Genomic DNA, 14020 nt, shown 5'->3' on the forward strand with positions numbered 1-14020 from the left:
AACCGGCCGGGTCTGCTTAAAAAAACTCAGAAGTGCCCCAACCTACAGGTTCACTGGCTTGTTTGCCAAGGGATCTCAAATTTAAGGGTGCCTTCCAAGAAGTAGGGGTCACAGTTCAATTCAACATCTCACATAGCCTTCGTACTCGGTCGTGAGGGGAGGCCTGTAGCAAACTGACAGCTTGTCGCCCGAACAGGGACTTGAACCCTGGACCCTCAGATTAAAAGTCTGATGCTCTACCGACTGAGCTATCCGGGCCACATTGGGAGCATGACAGCAAACAATGTGCATTCTCTGTCTGCTTAAAGTTTGCGGTACTGCAGGATGGAGGCCACAGACTACTAGGGCTGAGACTGATAGGCTTCTCCTGGCAAGTTTGGAACAGTGACATTGAATGAATGGACTCTTTTCACAACAGTTTGCTAACACTTTTTTGGCCTGGACAGAGAAGTAAATGGTGCTAGAAGTTCATAATGAGTAGGCTTCTTTTACACTGTTATATCAGAGCACCTAAAAGCTCTTCCATTGGACTTGGTTCTTTGGAAACACTGCTTGAAAAGAGATGTGGGAAGACCAGTTGTCGTGCAGCAACTGGAGTTAGAGGGGGGAAAAAATCAGCTTCCAGGAAAAGTAGAGAAGGCACAGTTGCTGTCGCAAACAGCCAAGAAGGCAAAGCGCTTCGTAGTCGGCAGGGTTCGAACCTGCGCGGGGAGACCCCAATGGATTTCGAGTCCATCGCCTTAACCTCTCAGCCACGACTACACCTGAGGGTGTTTTGCGTGCTTTTTGGTTGGCTAGATGTGGGCAGCATAGGACATCGCGGACAACCTGCACTGCACCCGGATGAAAAATGGAGGTGGCAGAAAGGAGCTCTTCTTTTTTAACTTTTACTCCTCCCATTTACAGTGAGGGGGCCATTAAATTCATGTTGGCAGGTGTCGGCACCCTAGATTACCCTTGGTGAGTGTAGTGGTTTAGCACAGGGAGCGCACAGGCCCAAGGAAATGGAGCCATAGCTCGAGTTTCTCTTCATCAACGCATAAATCTTTCGCCTTTTACTAAAGATTTCCGTGGAGAGGAACATTTGCGAGTGACCTGTATTTTTGGGGGGCTCTGCTCACAGCAGAGCTGTACTGGAGTGTCAAGAGCAGAATCAAACTGGCCGCCCGCCAACGTGCAGTGGAACGAAGCGCGCCTCATCATGGTCTGTGTTTGCGGCCTTTGCGCTTTCTGCGTCGCAACTTCAAATTTCTTTAGCCAGCGTGGAAAGACAGCACTCTCTCGTACATGACGGGATCCAAACAAAGATGGCTTCAGCTCCTTTGGCCCTATCAGTGACTCGTGCGCTTCAAGCATTCCTTTCAGAATGCTAAAAGCTAGAATAAACCACCTGCGTTGGTGGTATAGTGGTGAGCATAGCTGCCTTCCAAGCAGTTGACCCGGGTTCGATTCCCGGCCAACGCATTCCTTTTGGCTCCGGCTGACGTTGAAGCAGAATTGCTTCTGTGACCTCTGTCTGCACCAAAAACTTTTGGATGAGTCGTTCAGAAGCAGTAAAAAGCTAGGACTCCCCGTCGGGGAATCGAACCCCGGTCTTCCGCGTGACAGGCGGAGATACTGTCCACTATACTAACGAGGAGCTGCGCTTGCTGGCCTTCGCCCCCAGCCGGCGTGATTTCACCGACATCACCAAAACGAGCCATTACTCCATGAAAAACCAGATCAACCTGCCATGACCTTATTAAGTCTCTCAATATCTTGAATGATACACATTACAGGGGGTCATTATTTGGACCACTTTATTATTTACATTTTTTTTTTCTTTTCACTTTTCATACGGGGGGCATGAAAAAAGGGATGACATTGACTTGATTGGGTTTGTGAATATTGGGAGATGGAAGGGACTTTTGTAACTTGTACTCCTCCCATTTGGAGTGACGGTGGTGATGAAAAACATGTTGGCAGGCGTCGGCACCCTAGGTTACCCTTGGTAAGCGTAGTGGTTTACCAAAGGGAGCGCACAGGCCCAAGGGATTGGAGCCATAGCTCGAGTTTCTCTTCATCAACGCATAAATCTTTCGCCTTTTACTGAAGATTTCCGTGGACAGAAACATTTCCGAGTGACCTGTATTTTTGGGGGCTCTGCTCACAACAGAGCTATACTAGAGTGAATCTGGCCGACTGCCAACATGCAGTGGAACGAAGCGCGCCGCGTCGTGGTCTGTGTTTGCAGCCTTTGTGCTTCCTGTGTCGCAACTTCAGATTTCTTTAGCCAGCATGAAAAGACAGCGCTCTCTCGTACATAACGGGATCCAAACCCTGAACGGGCCCAAACAAAGATGGCTTCCGCTCCTTTGGCCCTATCAGTGACTTGTGCACTTTGAGCATTCTTTTCTGACCGGCGAAAGCCAGCGTCCACCGCCTGCGTTGTTGGTATAGTATAACTTGCACTGTACCCAGATGAAAAATGGAGGTGGCAGAATGGAGCTCGGTGTTGTGTTCGCCTGCACAAAAAGCCTGCCGTGACCCGGAGTTGCTGCGGCCACAACGCAGAGTACTAAACGGCCGGGTCTGCTTAAAAAAACTCAGAAGTGCCCCAACCTACAGGTTCACTGGCTTGTTTGCCAAGGGATCTCAAATTTAAGGGTGCCTTCCAAGAAGTAGGGGTCACAGTCCAATTCAACATCTCACATAGCCTTCGTACTCGGTCGTGAGGGGAGGCCTGTAGCAAACTGACAGCTTGTCGCCCGAACAGGGACTTGAACCCTGGACCCTCAGATTAAAAGTCTGATGCTCTACCGACTGAGCTATCCGGGCCACATTGGGAGCATGACAGCAAACAATGTGCATTCTCTGTCTGCTTAAAGTTTGCCTGTACTGCAGGATGAAGGCCACAGACTACTAGGGCTGAGACTGATAGGCTTCTCCTGGCAAGTTTGGAACAGTGACATTGAATGAATGGACTCTTTTCACAACAGTTTGCTAACACTTTTTTGGCCTGGACAGAGAAGTAAATGGTGCTAGATGTTCATAATGAGTAGGCTTCTTTTACACTGTTATATCAGAGCACCTAAAAGCTCTTCCATTGGACTTGGTTCTTTGGAAACACTGCTTGAAAAGAGATGTGGGAAGACCAGTTGTCGTGCAGCAACTGGAGTTAGAGGGGGGAAAAAATCAGCTTCCAGGAAAAGTAGAGAAGGCACAGTTGCTGTCGCAAACAGCCAAGAAGGCAAAGCGCTTCGTAGTCGGCAGGGTTCGAACCTGCGCGGGGAGACCCCAGTGGATTTCGAGACCATCGCCTTAACCTCTCAGCCACGACTACACCTGAGGGTGTTTTGCGTGCTTTTTGGTTGGCTAGATGTGGGCAGCATAGGACATCGCAGACAACCTGCACTGCACCTGGATGAAAAATGGAGGTGGCAGAAAGGAGCTCTTCTTTTTTAACTTTTACTCCTCCCATTTACAGTGAGGGGGCCATTAAATTCATGTTGGCAGGTGTCGGCACCCTAGATTACCCTTGGTGAGTGTAGTGGTTTAGCACAGGGAGCGCACAGGCCCAAGGAAATGGAGCCATAGCTCGAGTTTCTCTTCATCAACGCATAAATCTTTCGCCTTTTACTAAAGATTTCCGTGGAGAGGAACATTTGCGAGTGACCTGTATTTTTGGGGGCTCTGCTCACAGCAGAGCTGTACTGGAGTGTCAAGAGCAGAATCAAACTGGCCGCCCGCCAACGTGCAGTGGAACGAAGCGCGCCTCATCATGGTCTGTGTTTGCGGCCTTTGCGCTTTCTGCGTCGCAACTTCAAATTTCTTTAGCCAGCGTGGAAAGACAGCACTCTCTCGTACATGACGGGATCCAAACAAAGATGGCTTCAGCTCCTTTGGCCCTATCAGTGACTCGTGCGCTTCAAGCATTCCTTTCAGAATGCTAAAAGCTAAAATCCACCACCTGCGTTGGTGGTATAGTGGTGAGCATAGCTGCCTTCCAAGCAGTTGACCCGGGTTCGATTCCCGGCCAACGCATTCCTTTTGGCTCCGGCTGACGTTGAAGCAGAATTGCTTCTGTGACCTCTGTCTGCACCAAAAACTTTTGGATGAGTCGTTCAGAAGCAGTAAAAAGCTAGGACTCCCCGTCGGGGAATCGAACCCCAGTCTTCCGCGTGACAGGCGGAGATACTGTCCACTATACTAACGAGGAGCTGCGTTTGCTGGCCTTCGCCCCCAGCCGGCGTGATTTCACCGACATCACCAAAACGAGCCATTACTCCATGAAAAACCAGATCAACCTGCCATGACCTTATTAAGTCTCTCAATATCTTGAATGATACACATTACAGGGGGTCATTATTTGGACCACTTTATTATTTACATTTTTTTTTTCACTTTTCATACGGGGGGCATGAAAAAAGGGATGACATTGACTTGATTGGGTTTGTGAATATTGGGAGATGGAAGGGACTTTTGTAACTTGTACTCCTCCCATTTGGAGTGACGGTGGTGATGAAAAACATGTTGGCAGGCGTCGGCACCCTAGGTTACCCTTGGTAAGCGTAGTGGTTTACCAAAGGGAGCGCACAGGCCCAAGGGATTGGAGCCATAGCTCGAGTTTCTCTTCATCAACGCATAAATCTTTCGCCTTTTACTGAAGATTTCCGTGGACAGAAACATTTCCGAGTGACCTGTATTTTTGGGGGCTCTGCTCACAACAGAGCGATACTAGAGAGTCAAGAGCAGAGTGAATCTGGCCGACTGCCAACATGCAGTGGAACGAAGCGCGCCGCATCGTGGTCTGTGTTTGCAGCCTTTGTGCTTCCTGTGTCGCAACTTCAGATTTCTTTAGCCAGCATGAAAAGACAGCGCTCTCTCGTACATAACGGGATCCAAACCCTGAACGGGCCCAGACAAAGATGGCTTCCGCTCCTTTGGCCCTATCAGTGACTTGTGCACTTTGAGCATTCTATTCTGACCGGCGAAAGCCAGCGTCCACCGCCTGCGTTGTTGGTATAGTATAACTTGCACTGTACCCAGATGAAAAATGGAGGTGGCAGAATGGAGCTCGGTGTTGTGTTCGCCTGCACAAAAAGCCTGCCGTGACCCGGATTCGAACCGGAGTTGCTGCGGCCACAACGCAGAGTACTAACCGGCCGGGTCTGCTTAAAAAAACTCAGAAGTGCCCCAACCTACAGGTTCACTGGCTTGTTTGCCAAGGGATCTCAAATTTAAGGGTGCCTTCCAAGAAGTAGGGGTCACAGTTCAATTCAACATCTCACATAGCCTTCGTACTCGGTCGTGAGGGGAGGCCTGTAGCAAACTGACAGTTTGTCGCCCGAACAGGGACTTGAACCCTGGACCCTCAGATTAAAAGTCTGATGCTCTACCGACTGAGCTATCCGGGCCACATTGGGAGCATGACAGCAAACAATGTGCATTCTCTGTCTGCTTAAAGTTTGCGGTACTGCAGGATGAAGGCCACAGACTACTAGGGCTGAGACTGATAGGCTTCTCCTGGCAAGTTTGGAACAGTGACATTGAATGAATGGACTCTTTTCACAACAGTTTGCTAACACTTTTTTGGCCTGGACAGAGAAGTAAATGGTGCTAGAAGTTCATAATGAGTAGGCTTCTTTTACACTGTTATATCAGAGCACCTAAAAGCTCTTCCATTGGACTTGGTTCTTTGGAAACACTGCTTGAAAAGAGATGTGGGAAGACCAGTTGTCGTGCAGCAACTGGAGTTAGAGGGGGGGAAAAAATCAGCTTCCAGGAAAAGCAGAGAAGGCACAGTTGCTGTCGCAAACAGCCAAGAAGGCAAAGCGCTTCGTAGTCGGCAGGGTTCGAACCTGCGCGGGGAGACCCCAATGGATTTCGAGTCCATCGCCTTAACCTCTCAGCCACGACTACACCTGAGGGTGTTTTGCGTGCTTTTTGGTTGGCTAGATGTGGGGAGCATAGGACATCGCGGACAACCTGCACTGCACCCGGATGAAAAATGGAGGTGGCAGAAAGGAGCTCTTCTTTTTTAACTTTTACTCCTCCCATTTACAGTGAGGGGGCCATTAAATTCATGTTGGCAGGTGTCGGCACCCTAGATTACCCTTGGTGAGTGTAGTGGTTTAGCACAGGGAGCGCACAGGCCCAAGGAAATGGAGCCATAGCTCGAGTTTCTCTTCATCAATGCATAAATCTTTCGCCTTTTACTAAAGATTTCCGTGGAGAGGAACATTTGCGAGTGACCTGTATTTTTGGGGGCTCTGCTCACAGCAGAGCTGTACTGGAGTGTCAAGAGCAGAATCAAACTGGCCGCCCGCCAACGTGCAGTGGAACGAAGCGCGCCTCATCATGGTCTGTGTTTGCGGCCTTTGCGCTTTCTGCGTCGCAACTTCAAATTTCTTTAGCCAGCGTGGAAAGACAGCACTCTCTCGTACATGACGGGATCCAAACAAAGATGGCTTCAGCTCCTTTGGCCCTATCAGTGACTCGTGCGCTTCAAGCATTCCTTTCAGAATGCTAAAAGCTAGAATCCACCACCTGCGTTGGTGGTATAGTGGTGAGCATAGCTGCCTTCCAAGCAGTTGACCCGGGTTCGATTCCCGGCCAACGCATTCCTTTTGGCTCCGGCTGACGTTGAAGCAGAATTGCTTCTGTGACCTCTGTCTGCCCCAAAAACTTTTGGATGAGTCGTTCAGAAGCAGTAAAAAGCTAGGACTCCCCGTCAGGGGATCGAACCCCGGTCTTCCGCGAGACAGGCGGAGATAATGTCCACTATACTAACGAGGAGCTGCGCTTGCTGGCCTTCGCCCCCAGCCGGCGTGATTTCACCGACATCACCAAAACGAGCCATTACTCCATGAAAAACCAGATCAACCTGCCATGACCTTATTAAGTCTCTCAATATCTTGAATGATACACATTACAGGGGGTCATTATTTGGACCACTTTATTATTTACATTTTTTTTTTTTCTTTTCACTTTTCATACGGGGGGCATGAAAAAAGGGATGACATTGACTTGATTGGGTTTGTGAATATTGGGAGATGGAAGGGACTTTTGTAACTTGTACTCCTCCCATTTGGAGTGACGGTGGTGATGAAAAACATGTTGGCAGGCGTCGGCACCCTAGGTTACCCTTGGTAAGCGTAGTGGTTTACCAAAGGGAGCGCACAGGCCCAAGGGATTGGAGCCATAGCTCGAGTTTCTCTTCATCAACGCATAAATCTTTCGCCTTTTACTGAAGATTTCCGTGGACAGAAACATTTCCGAGTGACCTGTATTTTTGGGGGCTCTGCTCACAACAGAGCTATACTAGAGAGTCAAGAGCAGAGTGAATCTGGCCGACTGCCAACATGCAGTGGAACGAAGCGCGCCACGTCGTGGTCTGTGTTTGCAGCCTTTGTGCTTCCTGTGTCGCAACTTCAGATTTCTTTAGCCAGCATGAAAAGACAGCGCTCTCTCGTACATAACGGGATCCAAACCCTGAACGGGCCCAAACAAAGATGGCTTCCGCTCCTTTGGCCCTATCAGTGACTTGTGCACTTTGAGCATTCTTTTCTGACCGGCGAAAGCCAGCGTCCACCGCCTGCGTTGTTGGTATAGTATAACTTGCACTGTACCCAGATGAAAAATGGAGGTGGCAGAATGGAGCTCGGTGTTGTGTTCGCCTGCACAAAAAGCCTGCCGTGACCCGGATTCGAACGGGAGTTGCTGTGGCCACAACGCAGAGTACTAACCGGCCGGGTCTGCTTAAAAAAACTCAGAAGTGCCCCAACCTACAGGTTCACTGGCTTGTTTGCCAAGGGATCTCAAATTTAAGGGTGCCTTCCAAGAAGTAGGGGTCACAGTTCAATTCAACATCTCACATAGCCTTCGTACTCGGTCGTGAGGGGAGGCCTGTAGCAAACTGACAGCTTGCCGCCCGAACAGGGACTTGAACCCTGGACCCTCAGATTAAAAGTCTGATGCTCTACCGACTGAGCTATCCGGGCCACATTGGGAGCATGACAGCAAACAATGTGCATTCTCTGTCTGCTTAAAGTTTGCGGTACTGCAGGATGAAGGCCACAGACTACTAGGGCTGAGACTGATAGGCTTCTCCTGGCAAGTTTGGAACAGTGACATTGAATGAATGGACTCTTTTCACAACAGTTTGCTAACACTTTTTTGGCCTGGACAGAGAAGTAAATGGTGCTAGATGTTCATAATGAGTAGGCTTCTTTTACACTGTTATATCAGAGCACCTAAAAGCTCTTCCATTGGACTTGGTTCTTTGGAAACACTGCTTGAAAAGAGATGTGGGAAGACCAGTTGTCGTGCAACAACTGGAGTTAGAGGGGGGAAAAAATCAGCTTCCAGGAAAAGTAGAGAAGGCACAGTTGCTGTCGCAAACAGCCAAGAAGGCAAAGCGCTTCGTAGTCGGCAGGGTTCGAACCTGCGCGGGGAGACCCCAGTGGATTTCGAGACCATCGCCTTAACCTCTCAGCCACGACTACACCTGAGGGTGTTTTGCGTGCTTTTTGGTTGGCTAGATGTGGGCAGCATAGGACATCGCGGACAACCTGCACTGCACCCGGATGAAAAATGGAGGTGGCAGAAAGGAGCTCTTCTTTTTTAACTTTTACTCCTCCCATTTACAGTGAGGGGGCCATTAAATTCATGTTGGCAGGTGTCGGCACCCTAGATTACCCTTGGTGAGTGTAGTGGTTTAGCACAGGGAGCGCACAGGCCCAAGGAAATGGAGCCATAGCTCGAGTTTCTCTTCATCAACGCATAAATCTTTCGCCTTTTACTAAAGATTTCCGTGGAGAGGAACATTTGCGAGTGACCTGTATTTTTGGGGGCTCTGGTCACAGCAGAGCTGTACTGGAGTGTCAAGAGCAGAATCAAACTGGCCGCCCGCCAACGTGCAGTGGAACGAAGCGCGCCTCATCATGGTCTGTGTTTGCGGCCTTTGCGCTTTCTGCGTCGCAACTTCAAATTTCTTTAGCCAGCGTGGAAAGACAGCACTCTCTCGTACATGACGGGATCCAAACAAAGATGGCTTCAGCTCCTTTGGCCCTATCAGTGACTCGTGCGCTTCAAGCATTCCTTTCAGAATGCTAAAAGCTAAAATCCACCACCTGCGTTGGTGGTATAGTGGTGAGCATAGCTGCCTTCCAAGCAGTTGACCCGGGTTCGATTCCCGGCCAACGCATTCCTTTTGGCTCCGGCTGACGTTGAAGCAGAATTGCTTCTGTGACCTCTGTCTGCACCAAAAACTTTTGGATGAGTCGTTCAGAAGCAGTAAAAAGCTAGGACTCCCCGTCGGGGAATCGAACCCCGGTCTTCCGCGTGACAGGCGGAGATACTGTCCACTATACTAACGAGGAGCTGCGCTTGCTGGCCTTCGCCCCCAGCCGGCGTGATTTCACCGACACCACCAAAACGAGCCATTACTCCATGAAAAACCAGATCAACCTGCCATGACCTTATTAAGTCTCTCAATATCTTGAATGATACACATTACAGGGGGTCATTATTTGGACCACTTTATTATTTACATTTTTTTTTTTTTCACTTTTCATACGGGGGGCATGAAAAAAGGGATGACATTGAATTGATTGGGTTTGTGAATATTGGGAGATGGAAGGGACTTTTGTAACTTGTACTCCTCCCATTTGGAGTGACGGTGGTGATGAAAAACATGTTGGCAGGCGTCGGCACCCTAGGTTACCCTTGGTAAGCGTAGTGATTTACCAAAGGGAGCGCACAGGCCCAAGGGATTGGAGCCATAGCTCGAGTTTCTCTTCATCAACGCATAAATCTTTCGCCTTTTACTGAAGATTTCCGTGGACAGAAACATTTCCGAGTGACCTGTATTTTTGGGGGCTCTGCTCACAACAGAGCTATACTAGAGTGAATCTGGCCGACTGCCAACATGCAGTGGAACGAAGCGCGCCGCGTCGTGGTCTGTGTTTGCAGCCTTTGTGCTTCCTGTGTCGCAACTTCAGATTTCTTTAGCCAGCATGAAAAGACAGCGCTCTCTCGTACATAACGGGATCCAAACCCTGAACGGGCCCAAACAAAGATGGCTTCCGCTCCTTTGGCCCTATCAGTGACTTGTGCACTTTGAGCATTCTTTTCTGACCGGCGAAAGCCAGCGTCCACCGCCTGCGTTGTTGGTATAGTATAACTTGCACTGTACCCAGATGAAAAATGGAGGTGGCAGAATGGAGCTCGGTGTTGTGTTCGCCTGCACAAAAAGCCTGCCGTGACCCGGAGTTGCTGCGGCCACAACGCAGAGTACTAAACGGCCGGGTCTGCTTAAAAAAACTCAGAAGTGCCCCAACCTACAGGTTCACTGGCTTGTTTGCCAAGGGATCTCAAATTTAAGGGTGCCTTCCAAGAAGTAGGGGTCACAGTCCAATTCAACATCTCACATAGCCTTCGTACTCGGTCGTGAGGGGAGGCCTGTAGCAAACTGACAGCTTGTCGCCCGAACAGGGACTTGAACCCTGGACCCTCAGATTAAAAGTCTGATGCTCTACCGACTGAGCTATCCGGGCCACATTGGGAGCATGACAGCAAACAATGTGCATTCTCTGTCTGCTTAAAGTTTGCCTGTACTGCAGGATGAAGGCCACAGACTACTAGGGCTGAGACTGATAGGCTTCTCCTGGCAAGTTTGGAACAGTGACATTGAATGAATGGACTCTTTTCACAACAGTTTGCTAACACTTTTTTGGCCTGGACAGAGAAGTAAATGGTGCTAGATGTTCATAATGAGTAGGCTTCTTTTACACTGTTATATCAGAGCACCTAAAAGCTCTTCCATTGGACTTGGTTCTTTGGAAACACTGCTTGAAAAGAGATGTGGGAAGACCAGTTGTCGTGCAGCAACTGGAGTTAGAGGGGGGAAAAAATCAGCTTCCAGGAAAAGTAGAGAAGGCACAGTTGCTGTCGCAAACAGCCAAGAAGGCAAAGCGCTTCGTAGTCGGCAGGGTTCGAACCTGCGCGGGGAGACCCCAGTGGATTTCGAGACCATCGCCTTAACCTCTCAGCCACGACTACACCTGAGGGTGTTTTGCGTGCTTTTTGGTTGGCTAGATGTGGGCAGCATAGGACATCGCAGACAACCTGCACTGCACCTGGATGAAAAATGGAGGTGGCAGAAAGGAGCTCTTCTTTTTTAACTTTTACTCCTCCCATTTACAGTGAGGGGGCCATTAAATTCATGTTGGCAGGTGTCGGCACCCTAGATTACCCTTGGTGAGTGTAGTGGTTTAGCACAGGGAGCGCACAGGCCCAAGGAAATGGAGCCATAGCTCGAGTTTCTCTTCATCAACGCATAAATCTTTCGCCTTTTACTAAAGATTTCCGTGGAGAGGAACATTTGCGAGTGACCTGTATTTTTGGGGGCTCTGCTCACAGCAGAGCTGTACTGGAGTGTCAAGAGCAGAATCAAACTGGCCGCCCGCCAACGTGCAGTGGAACGAAGCGCGCCTCATCATGGTCTGTGTTTGCGGCCTTTGCGCTTTCTGCGTCGCAACTTCAAATTTCTTTAGCCAGCGTGGAAAGACAGCACTCTCTCGTACATGACGGGATCCAAACAAAGATGGCTTCAGCTCCTTTGGCCCTATCAGTGACTCGTGCGCTTCAAGCATTCCTTTCAGAATGCTAAAAGCTAAAATCCACCACCTGCGTTGGTGGTATAGTGGTGAGCATAGCTGCCTTCCAAGCAGTTGACCCGGGTTCGATTCCCGGCCAACGCATTCCTTTTGGCTCCGGCTGACGTTGAAGCAGAATTGCTTCTGTGACCTCTGTCTGCACCAAAAACTTTTGGATGAGTCGTTCAGAAGCAGTAAAAAGCTAGGACTCCCCGTCGGGGAATCGAACCCCGGTCTTCCGCGTGACAGGCGGAGATACTGTCCACTATACTAACGAGGAGCTGCGCTTGCTGGCCTTCGCCCCCAGCCGGCGTGATTTCACCGACATCACCAAAACGAGCCATTACTCCATGAAAAACCAGATCAACCTGCCATGACCTTATTAAGTCTCTCAATATCTTGAATGATACACATTACAGGGGGTCATTATTTGGACCACTTTATTATTTACATTTTTTTTTTCACTTTTCATACGGGGGGCATGAAAAAAGGGATGACATTGACTTGATTGGGTTTGTGAATATTGGGAGATGGAAGGGACTTTTGTAACTTGTACTCCTCCCATTTGGAGTGACGGTGGTGATGAAAAACATGTTGGCAGGCGTCGGCACCCTAGGTTACCCTTGGTAAGCGTAGTGGTTTACCAAAGGGAGCGCACAGGCCCAAGGGATTGGAGCCATAGCTCGAGTTTCTCTTCATCAACGCATAAATCTTTCGCCTTTTACTGAAGATTTCCGTGGACAGAAACATTTCCGAGTGACCTGTATTTTTGGGGGCTCTGCTCACAACAGAGCGATACTAGAGAGTCAAGAGCAGAGTGAATCTGGCCGACTGCCAACATGCAGTGGAACGAAGCGCGCCGCATCGTGGTCTGTGTTTGCAGCCTTTGTGCTTCCTGTGTCGCAACTTCAGATTTCTTTAGCCAGCATGAAAAGACAGCGCTCTCTCGTACATAACGGGATCCAAACCCTGAACGGGCCCAGACAAAGATGGCTTCCGCTCCTTTGGCCCTATCAGTGACTTGTGCACTTTGAGCATTCTATTCTGACCGGCGAAAGCCAGCGTCCACCGCCTGCGTTGTTGGTATAGTATAACTTGCACTGTACCCAGATGAAAAATGGAGGTGGCAGAATGGAGCTCGGTGTTGTGTTCGCCTGCACAAAAAGCCTGCCGTGACCCGGATTCGAACCGGAGTTGCTGCGGCCACAACGCAGAGTACTAACCGGCCGGGTCTGCTTAAAAAAACTCAGAAGTGCCCCAACCTACAGGTTCACTGGCTTGTTTGCCAAGGGATCTCAAATTTAAGGGTGCCTTCCAAGAAGTAGGGGTCACAGTTCAATTCAACATCTCACATAGCCTTCGTACTCGGTCGTGAGGGGAGGCCTGTAGCAAACTGACAGTTTGTCGCCCGAACAGGGACTTGAACCCTGGACCCTCAGATTAAAAGTCTGATGCTCTACCGACTGAGCTATCCGGGCCACATTGGGAGCATGACAGCAAACAATGTGCATTCTCTGTCTGCTTAAAGTTTGCGGTACTGCAGGATGAAGGCCACAGACTACTAGGGCTGAGACTGATAGGCTTCTCCTGGCAAGTTTGGAACAGTGACATTGAATGAATGGACTCTTTTCACAACAGTTTGCTAACACTTTTTTGGCCTGGACAGAGAAGTAAATGGTGCTAGAAGTTCATAATGAGTAGGCTTCTTTTACACTGTTATATCAGAGCACCTAAAAGCTCTTCCATTGGACTTGGTTCTTTGGAAACACTGCTTGAAAAGAGATGTGGGAAGACCAGTTGTCGTGCAGCAACTGGAGTTAGAGGGGGGGAAAAAATCAGCTTCCAGGAAAAGCAGAGAAGGCACAGTTGCTGTCGCAAACAGCCAAGAAGGCAAAGCGCTTCGTAGTCGGCACGGTTCGAACCTGCGCGGGGAGATCCCAATGGATTTCGAGTCCATCGCCTTAACCTCTCAGCCACGACTACACCTGAGGGTGTTTTGCGTGCTTTTTGGTTGGCTAGATGTGGGGAGCATAGGACATCGCGGACAACCTGCACTGCACCCGGATGAAAAATGGAGGTGGCAGAAAGGAGCTCTTCTTTTTTAACTTTTACTCCTCCCATTTACAGTGAGGGGGCCATTAAATTCATGTTGGCAGGTGTCGGCACCCTAGATTACCCTTGGTGAGTGTAGTGGTTTAGCACAGGGAGCGCACAGGCCCAAGGAAATGGAGCCATAGCTCGAGTTTCTCTTCATCAATGCATAAATCTTTCGCCTTTTACTAAAGATTTCCGTGGAGAGGAACATTTGCGAGTGACCTGTATTTTTGGGGGCTCTGCTCACAGCAGAGCTGTACTGGAGTGTCAAGAGCAGAATCAAACTG

At 49.4% G+C, this 14020-nt stretch overlaps 23 non-coding genes across 23 annotated transcripts; 11 read left to right on the forward strand and 12 right to left on the reverse strand.

Moving 5' to 3' along the window:
- Positions 1–185: 185 nt before the first annotated feature.
- On the reverse strand, positions 186–258 carry trnak-uuu (transfer RNA lysine (anticodon UUU)). Its single transcript has one exon. It is a non-coding gene; the product is annotated as a tRNA-Lys (tRNA).
- Positions 259–680: 422 nt separating this feature from the next.
- Positions 681–762, reverse strand: trnas-cga (transfer RNA serine (anticodon CGA)). Its single transcript has one exon. It is a non-coding gene; the product is annotated as a tRNA-Ser (tRNA).
- Positions 763–1014: 252 nt separating this feature from the next.
- LOC141283971 (U5 spliceosomal RNA) lies at positions 1015–1130 on the forward strand. The gene has a single exon (XR_012338337.1). It is a non-coding gene; the product is annotated as a U5 spliceosomal RNA (small nuclear RNA).
- A 914-nt stretch (positions 1131–2044) lies between these two features.
- On the forward strand, positions 2045–2159 carry LOC141283894 (U5 spliceosomal RNA). Its single transcript, XR_012338260.1, has one exon. It is a non-coding gene; the product is annotated as a U5 spliceosomal RNA (small nuclear RNA).
- Positions 2160–2744: 585 nt separating this feature from the next.
- On the reverse strand, positions 2745–2817 carry trnak-uuu (transfer RNA lysine (anticodon UUU)). The gene has a single exon. It is a non-coding gene; the product is annotated as a tRNA-Lys (tRNA).
- Positions 2818–3240: 423 nt separating this feature from the next.
- On the reverse strand, positions 3241–3322 carry trnas-cga (transfer RNA serine (anticodon CGA)). Its single transcript has one exon. It is a non-coding gene; the product is annotated as a tRNA-Ser (tRNA).
- Positions 3323–3573: 251 nt separating this feature from the next.
- Positions 3574–3689, forward strand: LOC141283965 (U5 spliceosomal RNA). Its single transcript, XR_012338332.1, has one exon. It is a non-coding gene; the product is annotated as a U5 spliceosomal RNA (small nuclear RNA).
- Positions 3690–4598: 909 nt separating this feature from the next.
- Positions 4599–4713, forward strand: LOC141283906 (U5 spliceosomal RNA). The gene has a single exon (XR_012338272.1). It is a non-coding gene; the product is annotated as a U5 spliceosomal RNA (small nuclear RNA).
- A 610-nt stretch (positions 4714–5323) lies between these two features.
- Positions 5324–5396, reverse strand: trnak-uuu (transfer RNA lysine (anticodon UUU)). The gene has a single exon. It is a non-coding gene; the product is annotated as a tRNA-Lys (tRNA).
- Positions 5397–5819: 423 nt separating this feature from the next.
- On the reverse strand, positions 5820–5901 carry trnas-cga (transfer RNA serine (anticodon CGA)). The gene has a single exon. It is a non-coding gene; the product is annotated as a tRNA-Ser (tRNA).
- A 251-nt stretch (positions 5902–6152) lies between these two features.
- Positions 6153–6268, forward strand: LOC141283974 (U5 spliceosomal RNA). Its single transcript, XR_012338341.1, has one exon. It is a non-coding gene; the product is annotated as a U5 spliceosomal RNA (small nuclear RNA).
- Positions 6269–7184: 916 nt separating this feature from the next.
- On the forward strand, positions 7185–7299 carry LOC141283895 (U5 spliceosomal RNA). Its single transcript, XR_012338261.1, has one exon. It is a non-coding gene; the product is annotated as a U5 spliceosomal RNA (small nuclear RNA).
- A 610-nt stretch (positions 7300–7909) lies between these two features.
- On the reverse strand, positions 7910–7982 carry trnak-uuu (transfer RNA lysine (anticodon UUU)). Its single transcript has one exon. It is a non-coding gene; the product is annotated as a tRNA-Lys (tRNA).
- Positions 7983–8404: 422 nt separating this feature from the next.
- Positions 8405–8486, reverse strand: trnas-cga (transfer RNA serine (anticodon CGA)). The gene has a single exon. It is a non-coding gene; the product is annotated as a tRNA-Ser (tRNA).
- Positions 8487–8737: 251 nt separating this feature from the next.
- LOC141283970 (U5 spliceosomal RNA) lies at positions 8738–8853 on the forward strand. The gene has a single exon (XR_012338336.1). It is a non-coding gene; the product is annotated as a U5 spliceosomal RNA (small nuclear RNA).
- Positions 8854–9765: 912 nt separating this feature from the next.
- Positions 9766–9880, forward strand: LOC141283896 (U5 spliceosomal RNA). Its single transcript, XR_012338262.1, has one exon. It is a non-coding gene; the product is annotated as a U5 spliceosomal RNA (small nuclear RNA).
- A 585-nt stretch (positions 9881–10465) lies between these two features.
- On the reverse strand, positions 10466–10538 carry trnak-uuu (transfer RNA lysine (anticodon UUU)). Its single transcript has one exon. It is a non-coding gene; the product is annotated as a tRNA-Lys (tRNA).
- Positions 10539–10961: 423 nt separating this feature from the next.
- On the reverse strand, positions 10962–11043 carry trnas-cga (transfer RNA serine (anticodon CGA)). Its single transcript has one exon. It is a non-coding gene; the product is annotated as a tRNA-Ser (tRNA).
- Positions 11044–11294: 251 nt separating this feature from the next.
- LOC141283966 (U5 spliceosomal RNA) lies at positions 11295–11410 on the forward strand. Its single transcript, XR_012338333.1, has one exon. It is a non-coding gene; the product is annotated as a U5 spliceosomal RNA (small nuclear RNA).
- A 909-nt stretch (positions 11411–12319) lies between these two features.
- Positions 12320–12434, forward strand: LOC141283907 (U5 spliceosomal RNA). The gene has a single exon (XR_012338273.1). It is a non-coding gene; the product is annotated as a U5 spliceosomal RNA (small nuclear RNA).
- Positions 12435–13044: 610 nt separating this feature from the next.
- trnak-uuu (transfer RNA lysine (anticodon UUU)) lies at positions 13045–13117 on the reverse strand. The gene has a single exon. It is a non-coding gene; the product is annotated as a tRNA-Lys (tRNA).
- A 423-nt stretch (positions 13118–13540) lies between these two features.
- On the reverse strand, positions 13541–13622 carry trnas-cga (transfer RNA serine (anticodon CGA)). Its single transcript has one exon. It is a non-coding gene; the product is annotated as a tRNA-Ser (tRNA).
- Positions 13623–13873: 251 nt separating this feature from the next.
- On the forward strand, positions 13874–13989 carry LOC141283975 (U5 spliceosomal RNA). The gene has a single exon (XR_012338342.1). It is a non-coding gene; the product is annotated as a U5 spliceosomal RNA (small nuclear RNA).
- Positions 13990–14020: the final 31 nt, after the last annotated feature.

The sequence above is a fragment of the Garra rufa genome, chromosome 13 (assembly GCF_049309525.1).
Source record: "Garra rufa chromosome 13, GarRuf1.0, whole genome shotgun sequence".
Taxonomy (NCBI): domain Eukaryota; kingdom Metazoa; phylum Chordata; class Actinopteri; order Cypriniformes; family Cyprinidae; genus Garra; species Garra rufa.